The sequence below is a fragment of the Triturus cristatus genome, chromosome 9 (genome assembly GCF_964204655.1).
Source record: "Triturus cristatus chromosome 9, aTriCri1.1, whole genome shotgun sequence".
Taxonomy (NCBI): domain Eukaryota; kingdom Metazoa; phylum Chordata; class Amphibia; order Caudata; family Salamandridae; genus Triturus; species Triturus cristatus.
In genome coordinates, this window is record NC_140592.1 from 731,013,295 (window position 1) to 731,033,785 (window position 20,491).

General features: G+C 44.3%; 1 protein-coding gene across 4 annotated transcripts in view; it reads right to left on the reverse strand.

The window, feature by feature from the left end:
* Positions 1-19,740, reverse strand: part of BSCL2 (BSCL2 lipid droplet biogenesis associated, seipin) — a 137,426-nt gene extending 117,686 nt beyond the window's left edge. For 3 of the 4 annotated variants that reach the window (XR_014968733.1, XM_085625945.1, XM_085625943.1), the window contains exon 1: positions 19,619-19,740. The gene's annotated coding sequence lies outside the window, so the exon portion shown is untranslated. Of the gene's footprint in view, positions 1-19,589 lie in introns of all 4 variants that reach the window. The other variant, XR_014968734.1, reaches the window with a different exon arrangement.
* Between the last annotated feature and the right edge of the window lie 751 nt (positions 19,741-20,491).

A 20,491-nucleotide genomic window follows, 5' to 3' on the forward strand; every position in this document is an offset into this window, starting at 1 on the left:
GCTTGCACTGAAGCACTGCTCTGTGGGGTTGCTACTTGTATTCTAGATGATGATTGTTTTAGGTATCATGACCTGGGATGTTTTTACTACCTTACTGAACTGCATCACCGATCTTTTGAACCACTGTACGTTGACTGGTTGTTTCTTGTCCTGATCAATAATGTTACTGGCTATATAGATAACCGCCCCTACAGCTAGGTTGCAGGCCCATGCAGGAGATCTCCAGATCGTGAGTTGGAAGGTCAGGGGTGCGTTGGACAAGGTGAAGAGGGGCTATACTCCGGTAGGCCAAACACTATAGGGCGGATGTCCTGATGCTGCAGGAGACACACTTACTGGGGACAAAGGCCCTATGCTTTCGCAGATATGGTTATCTGCAAGTGTTTCATTCCTGGTTCACAAAGTGATCCCGGGGGTGGGGGTCACCATTGTTATCCACCGGAGGGTCCCATATAGACTATCCAAGACGTGGATAGATACTCAAGGGAGGTATGTCTTCATCATGGGTACCATTTATGAGGAACAGGTAGTATTGGGTAGTGTTTATGCCCCTCCGCCATTGTCATGGACATTGGTTGAGCTCCTTACGACCCTGTGGGCAGACATACCAGATGGGTTGGCAATTATAGGGGGAGATTGGAATGATGTGATGGATATGGCTAGGGATAGATTGAAACGGGGCCAGCCCAGTGTTCGTCAAACTACCAAATTATATTCCCTGGTGTCAGGTTTGGGCTGGATGGATTCCTGGCGTAGGTTACACACGGAGGAACAGGGCTACACATCCTTCAGCAGTGCACAAATCATTTTCCAGATTGGACTATATATTTGTGCCATTAGGTGCATCTGGTAGAGTGAGGGATGCAGAGATTCTCCAGAGGGAACTATCTGATCATTCTCCATTTGCCCACACGATGCAACTGGGCCTTGCGAAGCCACTCTTTCGATGGTGTCTCTCCCCCTGGAATTTGCAGGATGAGAAGTACAGAGAACATATAGGGCAGGCAATTGACCAATATTTGGAACTCAACATGCGGTCGGTGGCTGCAGCTGAACCCCAATGGGAGGCTATGAAATAGACCATACGGGGCATAGACATCGTATTGGTCCGCGGCATGTCGAGCCCGGAAAGAGTGGCTGCTGAGGTCTGAAGCCCATATCATGGACCTTGAGCGGGACAGTAGGGAGGAAGGAGGTATCCTGGTGCGCCGTCAGCTGTTGATGGCGAGAGACACATCCTGAATTGTTGATGGACGAGGCCCGATTGGCATGGTTGGCGTCCCGTAGTAGGATTTACCAGTGGGGGGCTAAGTCTAGCATGTTACTCCACCATCTGTGTCAGGGAGCCTTGTGCCTTCCTGAGGTATCAGGATCTGACGGGAAGATCCTTGGGGATCCTTCTTTGATTGCAGAGAGCTTTGCACATTATTTTGCGGAACTATAGACCCGAAGGAATCCCTATCGGAGGATATGGTACATCGCTTCATCAGGGACCTTCCTCCCCGGACCCTCTCTGATGTCGCTCGGGCTGAACCAGACCTCCCGCTTACGGAAGAGGAGCGGTGTGCAGCCCTAGGAGACAAACTCCGGGAAAGCCCCGAACCCAAACGGGTATCCATGCAAGTTTTTTGAAGAGATATTCTACAAAATTGGGACCTCATCTCCTTAGGGTGGTGGAGGAAGCGCGGGAACGCGGATGCCTCCCGCGTGACTGGAGGCATGCCGAGGTGGTCGTGTTTCACAAGCCGGGCCGACCCCCAGACCAGCATGCTTCATATCGCCCTCTCTCATTACTGAATATAGAGGCGAAATTCGTGGCTAAGGCTTTGGCCAGTCGCCACCAATCCAATATTACTTCCCTGATCCAGTCAGACCAGGCAGGGTTCATGCCCCAGAGAGCGACGCACCATAATACTCGTCGAGCACAGGTTGCCGTTGCCACTATTCGAGGTTTGGATGAGCCAGCTGCACTCCTATTGGCAGATATGGATAGGGCATTCGATTCCCTTAGCTGGACGTATTTATTTGCCCTTTTAGATAGCTTAAATATGGGTCCTCACTTCTTGTCCTAATTAAAAAATTTATATGTGGACCTCACAGCCTCAGTCCGTATCGCGGTGTCTGCTTCCTTCACCTTCTCTATCAGACAGGGTACCCGGCAGCGATGACCATTGTCGCCCTTTGTTTGCTTTGGCAATGGAGCCCTCGGTAGCATGGGTGCGGATGGATTCGCAAGTGGCAGGTTTTGAATGGGCCCATGGGCTATCGGACCGCATTGCATTATATGCCGATGTCCTATTCTTTTTGACAGATATTAACAGGACAGGGAAGAGGCTGCTTCGCATTATGCAAATTTTGGGGGAATCGTCTGGATTGTTCATGAATCCCTGTAAATCCACTCTGTGGATACTGGGGAAACAAACAGAACTGGGCACTTGGGCCTCGGAGGTGCAGGTTACTACAGTGGGAGTAAGGTACCTGGGAGTCTTTCTATCAGACTCATCAAGTGTGTACTGAGATCGTAACATTGTGCCGGTATGGGCACGGGTGCGTGAGGAGTTGAAGGCTTGGTCTCATATGCCCCTTTCTCTTCCTGGTCGGTCGGATATCTTCAAGATGGTATTGTTGCTGTGGCTGCTCTACCAATTGCAGAATTATCCCTACCCTGACCCCCATCATGGTTTTGCCAGGTTAACTCAGTCCTGGGTCAATTTTTGTGGGCAGCAAGTGTACCCAGAGTGGCGTTGCGGACTTGCTTCCAGTCAACATACTGTGGGGGGTTGGCCATCTCGGATGTCCAATTGTATTATATGGCCTCACATCTATTGATATTGAATGACTGGTGGTATGGGGACAGGACGGACCCCGCGTATGCGGTAGAACGAAGATGCATGGGGACGGCCACTTTACATAGTCATTATTCTGCCTCCCTGCGTAATGCTCTATCTTCTGCCACAAGGGTGGTCTTTCAGGTGTGGAAGCAGGCCCTGCGGAAGATGGGGTGGTGGGGCAGATTGACGAAGGAGACTCCACTATGGTCTAATGGGAGATTGCCACAATTAGCTGCTCAAGCGGGTTTCCGGGGCTGGGATAATATAGGGATTTCCACTGTAGGAGATGTGATGCCGGGCACGGTTCTGAAGTCTTTTCAAGATCTTCAGCAGGAATATCAGCTGCCGAAGGCCCAATTTTATAAATATCTTCAATTTAATCATGCCATTCTTCCCAGTGTTACAGGACTGGAGTCCCACCCTGAGTTTAGCCCTATTGAAGCTAAACTGCTCATGGGAGATCTACAAGATCATAAAATCTCCAAAATGTATCAGTCCCTAGTGACGAACTGTCCCACCACATTAGATGAACTTCAGGTAGCGTGGGATGGAAATCTCGGCCCATTGGATGGGGACGATTGGAATGATGCATTGGCATCCCCTCGGGGGGGCTGCGATTGCAATACGGCTCCAGCTAGTCCAATTTAATTACCTACATTGGGTGTATTATACAAGAGTCAGATTGTGGAGGGCTGGCCTCGTGGCATCTCCAACTTGCTTACGATGTAGTTGGGAGGATGGTACTCTATTCCACACAGTTTGGCAGTGCACAGCGCTCAAAGTTTTGGCGGGGGGTTCTGGCCTGTCTTGCAGAGGTGTTGGGGTGGGAGCAGCCCTTCTCGCCTAAATTAGTGCTTCTACATATCATGGAGGGGGTTGGAGGAAATGTATATAAGCGCCATCTATTACTATTAGGATTTATACTGGCGAAACGCGATATTGCACAGAAGTGGAAGGCACTTGTTCTGCCTTCCTCATCAGCCTGAAAAAATGGTCTTGATTTTAACATGGGATTGGAGATTCCGATCTGGAAGCGATGGGCCGATTATAGAGGCCTATATCTACAGCCTATGTCATCTGGAGATGTTACGGCCTTGGGATGATTGTACAGGACTGAGGTACAAGAGACCAGTGGCTAAGTGGGAACTTTTATTCAGGTGTTGGGAGTGGAGGTGATGCTTGAGATGCAGTGCTGAGTCAGTGCGGGGGGGGGGGGGGGGGGGATTATATTCTTAACGTTTGATTGTTTCTTTAAGAAAAATCGTATATTTAAATGTCAATTCAAATTTTCTGTACTTTAAACTGTAGCAGATAGATTCTGGGTTACAGAGTTCTGCATTGTATTTGACACAATAAAATACGTTTCGAAAAAACACCACAGTATTATTCTTCTGCAAGCACTCCTGCCATTTGCAAAGCCCTAGAACAATGGCCTACCCCGATCTAATCCAAACACAAGCTCCTATCTGTCCCCCACTGCTCCTCTTCCTACCTACTTATGTAGTCTGCCTGGCCAGGACTATGCCATCAAATTAATAAAAATATCAACATTTAAAAAAAAAATCTATTTGGATAGATGGCTAGTTTTTCATATATACAATCTCCACTGTAAAGGACTGAGCCTAGTGGCTGATGGATCAGGGGCTGGACCCAACTCATAGATGTTACAGCCCCAAGCGTCAACTCCTGTCACTGCTTTAGTCTTCTCCTGTCCCTGCATTTTTCGTGTACCCTGTTAATGCAGAAGATGCCCTCTGTGGTAGCTAGAGTAATATCTCTGGGCACACCACCATGCTAGATATCCGAATCAAATTGAATCCTCCATTGTATCCAAAATCATTAACTTGACCAGAAGATTGCCCCTGTAGCCTTTAAACATGTGATTACTACTCTACCGTGATTCCTTGGTACCTATGGTCTGCTACTGATCTACCCAGTCTCAGTAAGCTCACAGAGAGTGGTGGCATCACGATCTCAAAAGCATTTTTATAAGCCCAAGTTATTGAATTTGTGCAATCCAGCTTCTCATGCTCACTGACAGAGCCTTGCTGAATGTTATTGATTATATTTAGCCAATTGTTGATAGACGTATGGCTGCTCTTGTCCTCTTGGATTTGTAGACTGCTTTTGTCCCAATTGCAGACTCCATATTCCAGAGCAGATTAACTGGTGTGGCAGGTGTTGAATTTCCTCAATTGAAATGGTTTGATCCATTCTTGAGGAACGATTCACAAGTGCAAGATCCAGACCTTACAAATAAATATAACTAGCAATTGGCCACAGGGCATTCAAGATTTCCCGCTCTCACCATACCTTTTGAACAACTGGATTTACCCTATTCTCAAATTAATTTATATGGGAGACATAACATAAGTATGCAGATGATGAATAAATCAAAGTAGATTTGTATGGGTCTGAAGATCAATTTAATAAACCATAGGTGTCACAGACATCAAGGTGTAGATGCAAGGATACATATTACAATTAAGTAGTCAGAAAATAACTTCTTATTCTAGGCACCACACAGCAATTGAAATCTTTGCATGACATATTACAAATATCTCCACTTCCTGGCCAAGTTCTATTGCCATCAAGCAAAATGGTCAAAACTGTTGGTGTTCAAATTGAGGTTTGCCTTTTCACAAGAACCCATGTGACCTCTACAGTTGCAACACTTGCTTTTTGTTGTAACTGAGGAATTTCTTCCATCTCATCCCAACTCATTTCATAACGTTTAGGGGCACAGTGGTGAGCTCGAAATTGAACTCCAATCAAACTATGTAAATCCTCAATTAATTGGCATCACTAAGAACTGCTCCAGAAATTGGAGTTGGGAGATAAAACATGAGTTTGTGTAACTGAAGGCCTAAGGAAGTATAATCTAATTTCAGCAAGAAGTCAAAGACTTCATTTGCAACAGGTTGAGGAATGGGTCCACTTTAGACGTCTATGCATCATACATCACTGTATAAATGGGACTGCCACACAGTAACTACCTGATAACTTTAACCCTCCCCACCTCATCCCCAGACCAACTTGGCGTTTCTATCTTCCAACAAGAGCACTTCTGGCTCACACCCTATGAGCCTCATGACGCAGAGGTTCAAACTCAGGAATACACTCCCAGAATATCTGTAATTAGTAGTTTCTTTCCCAAATTGTAACAACTTAAAGAGTAGCTTGATAAATTAATATTTTTTTTGTTATTTGTTGCATCTGTAACCAAATGGAGCAAGAAAGCAGTCTGACAACAGTAGTGCAGGTAAAAAGACCTGTGCCACTGAACTACAAATCGTCCGCCACACATTTTAAAACAAAAGCACAGGTGCACCACGCCACAACATACAAATCAATTGGAACAGTTGTAAAGTCAAAATCCAGTCGATAAAGAAAAGAAAGTTCCTTGATTTTATCTCTTTATTCCATATTCTTGTAATGTAGAAATAGAAACACCACACAGCCGACGCGTTTTGTCCTGATGCAGGACTTCTTCAGGGCTGTTAAGAACACATGAACATACATGGATAAGAACACGTACAACAATTATAAAAACATCAAACATGGAATGACAAAAGAAAACAAATTTCAAACAGAAAATTCTCTTAGGTATAACATCGTATCTTGACAGTCACAAACTTATTGTTTTATATATCACATGAACGAAAACCTAAAAACAGATGGACACTTATAATTTTTCTAGTTTCAATATATTATATGTTCCAAAACTCTCTAAGACCATATTGTAAGAGAATTTTATATTTTGTATTTCATGAGGGCCAACAGTCCCTTCGGGACTACAAAAACATGATCTTTTACTTTATTCTTTGTTTATCACTTTGTTTGGTCCAAAAGTGACTACCCACTTTTAACTCTAATAAACCTAACATGGATGAGATTTCGGCAAAGTTGCAATTTGGTTAAGTAACAATCATTTCAGAAACAAAGTTACAGCTACAAAAGAGACAGGGGGAGAAAAAAAATATATTATAATTATATATATATATATATATATATATATATATATATACATATACACACACACACACACACACACACACACACACACACAGGAAGGTCCCAGAAAAGTGGCAAGGAGGAGGGAATGAGACTAAGATTCAAATCGGACTGTCCCCTGGAGATGGCCCCCCAAGGAGGAATAGGCATATTTGAGAGCTATTAGGGCCGTATTTAGTATTATATAAGTTCCAATTTGTTCAAGGTAACCAGGCGAATTGGTAGAGGGTATTTTAGTTTTATCTATCCGTGGCATGCTCCCACAATATCAGACACATGGCATGACTCAATATAAAGCAGGTTGGTAAAATCTGTACCTACCACTGGATGCAAAGATCAGAGTGTCTCCATGAGTAAAGGAGGATAAGAGAGAAATGATATTCTCAAGGTCATATTCCCATCTAGGAAAATTTATGATATAAACAACATGTGCATTCAGTTACCTTCATGGTTAGTTACTGACATCAGGGCAAAAATTAATATAACATGGGCCCATTTGTCTACACTTGCGGCTAAGCAGAAGTTACGAAGCCATCCAATTGTTAGTCACGGGTAATTCTAGAATCTACCTTCTCGACCCACAGATATTACCTCCAAGTTCTCCACCATCTAGTTATTGGGGAGAGAATGCAATCAAGTCTGCAGAAAGAACTAGGCATCCATTAGGAAGACTCCAATCAAATGTATATCAGTCTATATATAGATCATACAGTACTGGCCCAGTAATTACAACCAATCAATGATCTATACCAGACAGACCCCCCCCACAAGCAGGACTTTATAACAGGTACAACATACCTTCATGAAGTCAAGTACACATCTAGATCTCGATGGACTCAAATTCGTAAGAGGAGTATCTATATTGTTAAAAACATTATTACTGGACCTAAAACAAAAGGAGGATGGTTCAAGTTCAGTATACAAGCGTTCAATCACCAGTATAGATTCCATGCGTTAATCATAAAGTCCATATATTGTGACCCCAGTATTACAAGGCTTAGCCCTCAAGAAATTCTAGAGGACCCCCGGGGATCTATATCGATTGTATCTTCTCATCTCATCTATTGTGCCCTACTCCGCATGCTGAGAAAGACATTAGATTTTGTGCCGTTGAAAGCCTGAAAATCTATTGTTCATATGGCTATTACCTCTTGATTGGACTATGTAAATAGCTTATTTTGGGGTCTCCCAGCTCATTTGATCAAACATTCACAAGTAGTTCAAAATGCTGCTGCAAGGTTGATTTTAGAAGTTCCAAAACGCCATGCGTTAGCAGGTCGTCTCAAGGAATTACACTAGCACCCGAGTGAGAAAAGGACTGTTTTCAAGGCATTGGTAATTGCTTTTTTCATGGTGTGGCGCCAAAGTATCTTTATAGGAGGCTTATGACTATATCCCTGCTTGCCCCCTCCGATCACTAGAGGCCTTATTACTGAAATCTCCAGGTTTCCATTGGAAATAGATAGGTAGCCATTCTTACTTATCTGACAACCAATGCCTGGAACAAGTTACCTCTTTACTTACGCCTGGCTTGTTGTCAGTAAGATTTTATGTTGTGCGACTGCTAGCACTATCTGTTCAGCGCCAGGACGCCTGTGTGCCAGCTGTGCATTTTAGAATTTTTATTGTATACAGTGTGACTGTTACCAAGATAGGGCATCATGGCAACTAGTAATGCCGACACTCAGGAAGGCAGCTATGGTGTCAGTTTAGGGCTGCTGAAATAACAGTTTTCAACTTTTTTTCCAATGAGATCAAAATTAGTGAGATGACAGAGAAGAAGGCTGTTGGTCCCTTTTTTTGTCCTGTAGATAAGAGTGGCCATTTGTATGAGAATGATTGATGTGTGTGACAGTGGCCAAGATCAAGCTTGAGGATCGTAGAAAGGATACGTTGATAGGTTTCTTTCTCAAGTATAGAGGGCCCCAGTCATTTAGAGCACTGAAAGTAAAACAGAGTGCTTTAAAACAAGTACATTTCTGGGCTGGGCTGGGCTGGGTGCCAATGGAAATCGTTAAAATCAGCAGAGGTGTCGGAGTTCCTTGGAAGGTTCAAAATTAGATGAAAGGTCTATGTAAGAAGGAAGTTGAAATGTCTAAGTCCAAGGAATTGTCGTAGTCTAGACAAGATCTTAAGAGAGATTGTGTACCAGCTAGAGAGTAGGAGGAAATTAAACATTTTCCTCGGCCTAGCGAGTATAGCAAAACAATTGGTGGCAACTTCAGTCTCTTATCGACAAAAACCCTTAGATCTCTGGCAGAGGAAACAGGTGTGGTAGATAACCCTAAAATGGACTGCCATTAGCAAGAGGATCAGGAGTATCAGAGTTTTTCAAACAAAAGAATATCTGTTTTATCACAATTCAATTTCCGACAGTTAACTTTCATTAAAGTGGTAACGAATGACAAGTAGGAGCAAAATTTGGCCAGAGTGTCAGACGTTTTTAGAAACAAACATTTGAGTATCCTCTGCATAGTAGAGGATCTCAAATCCAAGAAAGCAAACTAACTCGGCCAGAAGCGAAATGTAAATGTTGAAAAGTGGAAATTCCTGAGGGACTACACAAGTAATTGGATAAAAGAGCAAAAAGGAGGTAGGAATACAGCTTGTGTTGTGGATGTCAGGGAAGAACAGAATCATTTAAGTGCTTGCCTGTAAATGCCTATAAAGAAAAGGTGTGAGAGAAAAGTGGCATGCGACTTAGTATAGAAAGCTTCAAAGAGATCAGGTCATCCTGGGGTCGTCAGTAGCAGCAAGCAAAGTGGTTTCAGTACTGTGACAAGTATGAAAACACAAGAAATCAATTTGGGTGATTGTTGCGCTCTAGAAATATACAACACTGACAGGCATTCAGAAAGGAACAGATTTCCAACTATTCAGAAGTCATTTATTGAGTGTTTTCTCAATGAGTCTAACTAGCAGGGGTAAGAGTGAATTAAGGCAATTGTGGGAGGGTTTGTTAGGGTCAGCTGCATGCCTTCTTAAGAGAGGCAGCACCTGTGCTTGTTTCCAGATCTAAGGTAAAGAGACATTACAAAGAGTTATAAGAATAGGCGCCAGAATGTATGAATCTAATGAGAATTGTCAGGGGGACAAAAACCGAGGAGGGAACCCGATTTTATCCGTGATAGAACAAAGCTGGTCTCCGACTCAGATAATAGCTTAAAATCTTATAAGGTGCCATGAAGAGCCGCAGGGATGTAATCGATGTGGCCCAAAGAAATTAATGGCTGGGGAGTCTCAAAATTCAAATGCATTTTTGCAAACTTCTCAGTCACTTAATGTCTAGTAGAAGAAGCACTGATTCAAGTTTTCACCATATCTCCCCACCCCCCCCCCCCCCCCCAACTCAACATAGTAGTACAGAAGTACTGGAGTTCAAGATCATCTAGGGCAATCAGACCCGAAGTTTTTAGATGGATTCTTTTGACCATGAAGACCCCCTTACCCACCACTTCTCTGCTGGACCATCTACTCCCAAGTAACCTCCTTACACCTGCCGACCTTGTAGACCCAGATTGGCAACCCCTGCCTGGAAGGATTTTACTGGCCACTCTGTTCGAGATTGGTCAATCAGTAAATGGACAATAACCTTAAACTCTTACTGAACCAGGCCTCTGCTAGTCACTAGGCTCTAACCTGTTGTTGAGGCTAGTGGGATAGTGTCCAAGAAGATTACGCCGAAGCACTCTTCTAGGAGGTGGCATCTCTTATTAAATGACAGACTCCTCGGTATAGCATATTGTGTAATTTGTAGTCAGTGACACATACTCTAGCTGTAACTCACTGGAAGGCTGATACCCACACATTTCATCTCATTCTCTCTGTCACACCAACTATTTCACACGTTCTCAGATAAAGTACATACAAACAATCCGGCCACACTGAAAGACAAGGATCTTGAGGTTTCTATGACTTTTGTGGTGATACCAACAATCCGGCCACACTGAAAGACAAGGATCTTGAGGTTTCTATGACTCTTTGTTGTGGTGAGTAACTCACAAAATGGCAATTTCTTACACACTGAATGTAAAAGTAACTTTGAAAAGTAAACAATTATAGATGAGCAATACAGAACATAATAACCAAGCAAGGATCGTTCATAACTAGTTTAACATGAGACGAATTAACTTGAAATAAAGAAGCAGATAGCGCTCACTTAAGACAAGATAGTGCTCAAAAGACTGCAGGAAGTAATCAACAGCTTCAAAGGTAGCTGTAATCCTAACGTGTAGTTTATTTGGAGAACTCCATGTTGAGCCATGTATAATGTAACAGTTTCCGGTAATCGCTAATTCCAGTAAATATTTTCCTATGAAGAGATCTTTGGAAATAAAGGGGAAAGGTTGATAGACAGGGGAGCAGAGGATGTCCTCCAAATGTCCAGTTATAGCTGGTCTGCAAGCAGTCTTGTTCTGCTATCTTCTTTGCAGTTAAGTCAAATCATTAGACATGGTTTCCAGTGACTAACTAGGAACTAATGGGGAGAAAAGAGCACAGCCCATTCAATTCATGTCAGAACCATAAATGCCAAGACTTAAGAGTCTCTGCAGCAAAATAATGTGCAAGACCGAATCAAAAGCCGCAAACAGGTCCAACAACATTATGGCTGTAGAGACCTCTGACCCAGAATTGCTCTAGCGTGATCTGAAACTGCTAGCAGTGTTGCTTCTGTACGGTGTTGTGGGTGGAACCTAGATTGGGATATCTGAAAGAGACTGGATGTCCAAGTATTCAGAAACTTGGACCTTGTCCAATTTTTCCAATATTTCGGAACACACAAGGAGGAAGATATAGGCCTGCAATGGGCCAATTCCACTGGATCACCTCCGGGTTTCTTGAGAAGGGCAATCCAAGCTGGTTTCCACATCTCAAGAACTGTAGCGGTCATGAGAGACATGTTGAACAGCCGACACAGAATAGGGCAGATGGTGCCTGACATTGTACCCAAAAATGTGGGGAGAGGGGAGTTCAAGGGTTGCCTGGGACCTTGATTGCAGGATGTGAGGGTAGTGGCGTCTGTTTGAGTAGAAATGGAGAATAAATTAGGAAGGGAGGCGCCCAAGGGTGAGGCAGTTAATCTTTTACGCAAGGCAAGTCTGTCTGTAGGTGACTGTGCCGCAAACTCAAAATAAATCGTAGTAATTTTATCTTAGAAATGTGATGCAAGGGTCTCACAAATAGAATTCGAAGGGTGGATCAGCAGTTGACAGGCAGTGGGTTAAAGCAGAGATTTGAAGATGAAGGACATTTCTCTGTAAGCATTTTTGTCTTGTTCAATGTTATTATCATAGAATGCAGCTCAAATGGACAGAATAAGCCATTGATAATTATTAAAGACTGTTCTTTACAGTTTCTTTAGAGTCACAGTCATAATTAGTTCTTCACTTCATCTTCAAAGCTCGGGAATGAGCTTTGACGTATGCAAAGAGGCCACAAACAAAAGTGCCGACGGTCTCTTATGTGAGAATCTGCTAGTTTTGAAAGGCAATCTTATCGAGAGTTAATGAGAGCCCACAGTTAAATATGGAAGCATCAGATGAAATCTAGCCAGAGATAGAGAGACAGGGAAAGCCTTGAGAGCAGTGTCCAGGTTGGTCTGAGTAACCTTAGAGCAGGCTTGGGATGATTTTTCAGCTGATGGGTCTGGTAGTGGGCTTGATGACAGAACATGTATAAGGGATTGCATAGTGGTCGGGCAAGATGAGCGAAATGGGACTAGACACATGCAGACTAACTACGTTGGAGAATATGATGTCTATGGTATCACCGGCTGCATGGGTGGTAGAAACTACCCGCTAGGGTAGGTTTAGGCAGTAAGCAAACCTAAAAGCATAGTCGTTTCTGGATCAGACATCTTGTCCACATGGATGTTAAATTGCAAATAAGCTGGGGTATTTAATGATAAAGGGTGCTAGAACTTCAGCTAAGGAGTTTCAAAAAGTGGGTGATCAGTCCTGTTGGCCGATAAATAGACTCCTCAAAAAGAAAATGAAGAGCCTTTTTCCAGAGTAAGGATCAGGTCTTCAGCTTCAAGGAGGTTGTGGAGAGTAGACACAGAGCATCTAAAATTGGATGGACAAATTATGGCTTGGCCCACGCCCACATGATGGGGTGGTCCTGAGGAATGATGGAATAACCATAGGGCTCTGGGAGCCCAGTGTTTGGTACGGAGGCCTCATTAAGCCGTGTTTCTCTCAGAAAAAGTGCTTCATTGTTTGTGGAAGAGATGAAGTCAAAAATATCAAGACAATGTTTGGGAAGTGACTTAATTGGTATAAGAAAGAAACTTAGATTGAAACTGATGGGATGCCCGTGGTCTTTCAGTAGGACTTTGAGAGAGTCATGAATGTTATGTACAGGAGTTGGTGACCCTTTTGCACGAAGGCCTTTCTGAATGAATACTGAAATGAGTGGCCTATTTCTTGTATTTTAGTGATGTGATGTGATGTAGGTTAGAAGCTGGTATGTGCGCTGTTCTCACAGCTACTTTTTTTTTTTATTGCATTGTGATGGGGGTTTAATGTCTTGGACCCCAGGTAGGTGCTATATTTGCTACTTCTTCCTGGTTGCTGTTCTATCTTGGTGGAGGTGGTAGCAGAAACCAGAATGGTGCCGCTTGGTTATGCTGGTGCTACATTGGTGGCAAAAGTGGGACGATGTCAAATATGACACCTGTAGAAATCTCCCCTTTTTAGATAACATTACTTTGCACACCAACAGTTGTAGGCCCACACCTATAACTGGAAACTACAAACCTCAAGTTCCGGCATGCAGTTTGTGATTTGTTGTGTTGTTAGTAATGGGGTGATGTTTGGAGTTCATTGTAATAGAGGTGAGCATGGTCTTCTGGTGATATGTTGGGGTGGGCTTTATAAAACTGTCCAATTTCCATGATAGGAGTTCTAATGAGCTCCACTCAGGGACGTGGAATTCCTATAGCCAGATGCCCGAGACATATTGTTTGGTTTCAAGGGCAACAACTTTTCATCTATATTTTGTCCTTGGGACAATTAGGTCCAACCCCTTGCAACACAAACCCTTTCGCTGACAGTTTGCAGTTCCACATTATGGATCAGGGGATTGCCCTGGTATAATCAGAGAGGCTACATCAGAGCTCTTATATAATGAGATTGCTGCCATAAATTTGTCGCTGCACTACATGGCACCAAAGGGGCAAGTGGATTTTGTTACAGGACAAGTAGATTTATGAAGCAACCTGCCCCGTGGACAAGTAGATATTTTATTACATTTCATACCCCAGTCCACTGATGTGATGCATGCAAATGAGGCTTCACGACGGTGACTGCTTGGAAGTCAATCCTCATCATAACATTTATATTGCTGACTACCTTCAAGGGTCTGTTGACACTGATCCCACTTACAGTAGTTATACAGGCAAATGTTTTTTTAGCATCAAAATGTATCCTCCAGGAGCACTGTCCTACTTCAGTGTGCGGCTGCCTATAATGAAGCATGCCATTAAATGTTGTGGGTGAGGCGATCCCTTGAATATCTTGTTTAATGAAGAACACCTCTGTCAGGGACTGTCCGGGACTATGTGGGGAACACAGTCAGGGACTTGGGCAAGGACTGGGAACTGGGTAGAAAACGTACACAGAAAGAGGAGTACAGCGCTGCCCAGGATCATACAGGGAGTCAGAGGAGAAAAAGGGATCCAAAGGGGAAGCCTGTACAAGGGAACAAGATGGGTAAGACTCAGAAAGAAAGGGCCGTCACGAGGCAATTTAGCATTCAGAATAACTACACCCAGGACGAATGTGCAAGACATATATATGAAGCAACATTTACAATAAAGGGGAGTGCGGGGTAAAAGGAGCTCCACACGGTAAAACTGAAGCTCAGTAAGTTTCTCACCCACAATTGCCGTTACAGATACTGACTGCAAATACCCACATATAGGATATGCATGCAAAGGCAGGGTCTGTGGAGCTTATACCTATGGTGATGATATAAATGCAACTCAAGGAAAATACTCACAGTGAACAAGAAACACCACCTAGGCAGTCAGCTGTGCCCATGGATCCTGGCGATCAAACAGGAACGCGCAAGGCAGTAACAGCAAGGGGGGTAGAACTAAACAAGCACAATAGACAAGGAGCTAGCAAGGAGGAGAGCTAGCAAGGAGGAGTGCTTAACAGGAAAGGAAGGAAATCGCAGTGCAAATTTGGCAGAAAGCAGGTAACAAACATACAAGGCAACAGAAGCAAGGCAGCAGAATAGAAAGACCGCAAACTAGGAACTGAAACCAAGGAATGGGAAGAAAGGCAGGGACTGTAGACGGATATACAGAAGGGGAGGCTACAAGGGTATACTAGAATAGTGCAGGTTAAGGAATCAAGAAAACAAAGTAGCAGAGAAGGCAGAGTTGGGACAGGAACAAGAATTGAGCCAAGGTTCAGGAGTCAATGTAGCACTGCAGGCAGTGCTAGTTCAGGAACAAGGGAAACTGGTGCAGGTCAGGAACAAGGAATGCTAAGGCTCAAGAGTCAAGGTAGCACTGCAGGCAGTGCTAGTTCAAGGAAACAGGAAATAGCTACAGCTCAGGAAACAAGGACTCGAGAAAGCACTGCAAGCAGTGCAAATCAGGAAGAAATAGCTGCAGCCCAGAAACAGGAACAAAGAATAACTATAGCTCAGGAACTCAGGAAACATGGTAGCACTGCAGGCAGTGCTAATTCAGGTACAAGGAATAGCTATAGCTCAGGAACTACTGGAAGCAAGGGTATCAAAAGCTCAGGAAGCACTGGGAACAAGGATCGGTCTCACCGGTATACAGCTACAACGACCAACCTTGGCCTGAAGGGAGCTAGGGCTTAAAAGAACTCACAGTAATTACATGCATCAGGTGTGAGCAGGCTAGCAGCAGCCAGCCACAGGTGAGCTGAATTCCTCCAGCCATCCTTGGCCTGTAGAGGTGGAGACGAAGCAGTGAGCAGGGAATTCTAGGTAATGGAGTTTCAGGCATGAGCAGGAAGGCTTCCACAAAACCCGGCATGGATTGGGAATGGATGTCAATTCCCAAATTGTTTCCAAATGGCTGGAAGTCAGTATATACAAGAATGGGAGGGTCTGGAAGCTTATTAGAACACTGGAGAGTCCCATAGTTCAACCCCCTGGTGGTGGATACAAGAATGCAGGGAGCAAGTCGTGACAAACCTTTAGGGACCTTTATCCGAGCTTCAACCATGATGAGACAGAGACCCAAGCTCCTTTTTGTGAAGTATAGGACTGATAGAAGTCGAACATTACAGCCAGGACCTGGACAGGGACTACCCTAGATGGCGAATGGTCTAGGATTGCTGATCCGCGTTGAACAACACCTTGTGATCCCTCGCCCATGGCAACCCACCCACACCCACGGATCACACCCGCAAACCCTGCATCATACTCAACTCCTCCCTCACCATGACAGACAGATCAACGCTGTATCTTCCACATGCTTCAACACCCTACAACACCTTCAAATGTATGCCCCCCCGCATCCAGAAAGACTGTCACCCATGCACTCATAACCAGCAGACTGGACTACGGAAACGCCCTTTATGCCGAAATCAACAAATCTCTGCTCCACAAACTCCAGACAATCCAGGACACCACAGCCAGACTTGTCCTCAGCATCCTACGACAAGACCACATCACCCAGCACTGAGACCTGCACTGGCTCCCTGCCGAAAAGAGTGACTTTCAAGCTGCTCACACCTACAAATCCCTCCACAACAACGGACCTTAATACCTCAATGAAAGAATCTCCTTCTACACTCCCAAGAGAAACCTCCGCTCCGCCGACCTTGCCCTGGCTGAAATCCCTTGCATTTGCAGAGCCAGAACGGGAGGAAGAGCCTTCTCCTACATCACAGCCAAGACCTGGAACGAACTCCCCCTAAACATCAGGCGAACTCCCACACTGAAAGCATTCGGGAAAAACCTCAAGACCCGGCTCTTCAACTGAATCAGAGCTGCCTGAATTTCATCCTTCCCCCAGCGCCTTGAGACCCTCACGGGTGAGTAGTGTGCTTTACAAATCCCTGATTGATTGATTTCAACGTTGTATTGTTAATTGAAAACCACCCCCTTGGTTTCTCTCCGTTTTCACTGAACTTTCACCAGTTCTGGTTCATCCATGAGTCAATATTGAAATAGCATGCTTAGGGCAAGAAGTTGGGATTATTGTTTCATGACCTTTGTCTATTTTGTACCCAATTTGTTTGTTGTCAGCAGAACTGAGAAACATATCTGAGTGAGTAAATCAAAGAAGGGGGGAGGGGGAGTGATGGAGATTAAAAGCATGGGGATGTAGAGACATTTACCTTACAGGACACTATGTAGATGTGACTGGTGACCTGGTCTCACCTTTCAGTTTGCTTCTGAAAATGTGGTACGCCTACAATGCTTGTAGAAAGCGGTACAGCTGGTGCGCCCAAAGAGGAAGACACATAGTTAACTACTTGACTGACATTGAGACTCTGAGATGAAAGGGCAGGACATGGTATGACCAATGGCACATTCAAGCATCTGACTGGATGCATGCCTTCACAGGAGTGGCTGTGGGAAGCTTGAAGATGAAATGTTCCGGGAAACAGCTGGTTATTGTTGACTTTTATGTACTTGAGCCAGGATACATAACACGCCCAGCTGTTGGGATGAAGTCCACTGCATTGCTTTGTCAATTTGTACTGCCCTGGCCTTACGTGGTTTCTGGTCAGCCCCGTTTGTTTTTCTCCCACTGAGTTCAGAAATCTTGCAAGCTCACTGGAGGTGCTCCCTGTAATAATGCGAGCACACAGGCGGTGCTCCCCGTTTAACCATCCTGAGACTTCAGAGATGGGAACTGAGGTATTGGGGCACCTAAGGCATGCCCTCATTTGACAGAGTGGTAACTGCTCTTTTGTTGTAGGGTACTGCAGACTAATGCTGTGAGAACATGTCCTCTATTCCAGGGCAAATGCCTTTTTAACAGTGTTCCTGTAGAGGGCAAACTTCTGGCTTTCCATTTGAAAAAGACAGTTCACCTTCACCTCCCTGATGTGGGTCCAATCCCATCGACTATAGGAAGTCCCCATTATTGTGTGGCTGTTAGAATCATCTTTCTCATTGCTACAGTTCCTGAAATAATGCTGGTTGAGGTAGGCCGTAGCCACTGTTTTATCCAGTGCCCCCGACCTATGACTGCCCTTAGCACTTTACATCTTGACTGGGACCAATGGTTCATAAGATACAATCTCCTACCACCAAGACCTAATGCAAACTATGAAGGGTTCGGGCCCACTAGCTAGCCACTCTCCCTAGGACAAATTACATTTATAGCACAGTTAACTGAACGCAGATGACCAGACATTGTGCCACCTGTAGACCATACACTAAGGATCCCCAGAGAGCACCTAGAAACTTTTCTTAAAGAGCTGCTTCTTGCTTTGAGTAATGGGTTTGTTTAATTCGAAATCACCGCCACTGGCTTAGGGACAGATATAGGATAGCAAGAATTGCTAGATTGTATCTTTCTGACTGGCATCTATGCTCGATTGAACAAATACTAAAAACGGAATGCTTCTGAACTTAACAGTCCCTTGTTGCCGAATATTGGCCATATGACTCAATGTTACCTGGATTTTATTGCTGACCAAATAAGAGCTATAAATTCTAGTGAAATTGGTTCTCGGTCCAGAAAGCGCTACGGGCTTCTGTTTTTCTTTGTAGATCCGTTTTAAGTATACTATTTACCTACCAGCTGTTAAAGTAATTATCATTTCCTTAATGTTAAGTACTGATTTGAAATTGAAATTAAGTGCGACTTAGCGTTGCACTGTATTTTGAGTTTGAGCTCCTCCACCTCCTGGAATAAGCTTTCACTGCTAGTCCTCTCTACCCCGAGAGAGTCCGGTCTTAATAGGTAGTGATTGGCCATTTCAATTTGTGTGCATTAATATTGTGGTGGTAAATTACATTAGCACCACCGTTACCCAGTAACTTCTGACTGCCCAGAGAAGAACTCCCACCATGGCAGTGTTGTCCCTGTAGGGTGACCTGCAACCTGCATCATCGGTGGTGGGAGATGAGCATCACAATTCTTAGTAGGAGGCCCCATCCTGGGAAGACTTTCCAGAAAGATGCACCAATCCTTTGATGATACAAGATATGGAGGCCAGTCTTAAGCTGGCAGGGGATACAGGCGTGGTTACGTTGGGAGCGTGGGGCCCATGAGATTGATATTGCTCGGTCAGTGTTCATGGTTCTTCTAGCGTGGCTAGGGAGAAGAACCTAAAGGTCAGACTATTTGTAGTCATTCCTCCCATCATCTTCGGCGTGTCACCTGATTGAGGGTCGAAGCAATGATAAGGCAGGAGGCCACGGTAGGCTGTGCCTTGGGCTTAGTGAAATGCTCGTATCAGAGGGATCCTCAGTTTTAGGTGGTACTGGCTCCTAGAGTCTGACAGACCCTTAGAATTAGGGGTGTGCCTCATGGCCAGAGAGATACTGAATGAGGAAAGGGGCCTCCTATATAGCAGGATTTCAATAGTGAGAGAAGTTCTCAGGGTATTGTGAAACCTGAGAGTCTGAATTACGCCAAAGGGTTCTTATAGGAACCGATACACCGGGGGGGGAGGGGGGGTTACCTCACAAGGCATGTTCGTCTTCTACTCTACAATCAGATTAAAATTTACAGAGAGTGGTGATTTTGAACACCTCTACCCTCCCAAAAAACTGCGTGGAGAGACGTTGCACACTCGCGCTTCGCCTTCAAAAGTACTCACCCCAAACACCTTCCTGATAACACGCCAAATCTGCATGCGTTGCAAGCCTCTCCCTTTACAGCGTCCAGTGTCACGTGCTATCTGGAAGTCACCAGATTGGTTGAATTATGCGGCCATCTTGGAATGGGAGAACTTTCTGCAGTGCCAACTAGCACAATGTAAAATGTGAAGGCAGTCAAAAGTAATATTATTAAAACAGCTTCATAGAATACCTCAAATGGCCAGCCCAAACTCATTTAGGAGGCTAATGGGAAGATAGTGTGGTATATACCGATTGTTCACCTCACTCCGTGTCTCCACAGACACAGTGTCCAGTGCGGGATTTAGGAGTAGCAATTAACCCCTTCTGGGAGTTGTATTTTTTTTTGCTTCCCTGTTCCTAATGTGACTAAGAAGTACCATAACGATCACTTGGTGAAAATTCAAATACTGAAAAAAGCTTGCGTGTTGACAATAAAGGAGGTCGCCCCCAAATCTTTAAGCGGGGAGATTTAGAAAGACTGTGGGAAGGGAATTTTATGGACGATAACACAATAGTACTAACTAACCATTTGTCTGTCGCCTTATCAACCTGAAAAGTCAGGTGCGTTTGGATAAATCAAAATACTAAATTACCGAGAACGACGCGGAAATGGTGTGCATTGACTTTATAAACTGTTTCCTTGGCAGCAACAGACTATGGGGCATATTATCAAGCCAAGCGATAAAATTATCGCCGCTTTGGCGGCAGAAAACTGCCGCTAAAACGGGGATAATGGGCTTGATAATATGCTCTATGGAATTCCAATTGAAGCCCATGTTAGATGTCCTTCACATCTAGCATGGGCTTCAATTGGAATTCCATAGAGCATATTCTCAAGCCCATTATCGCAG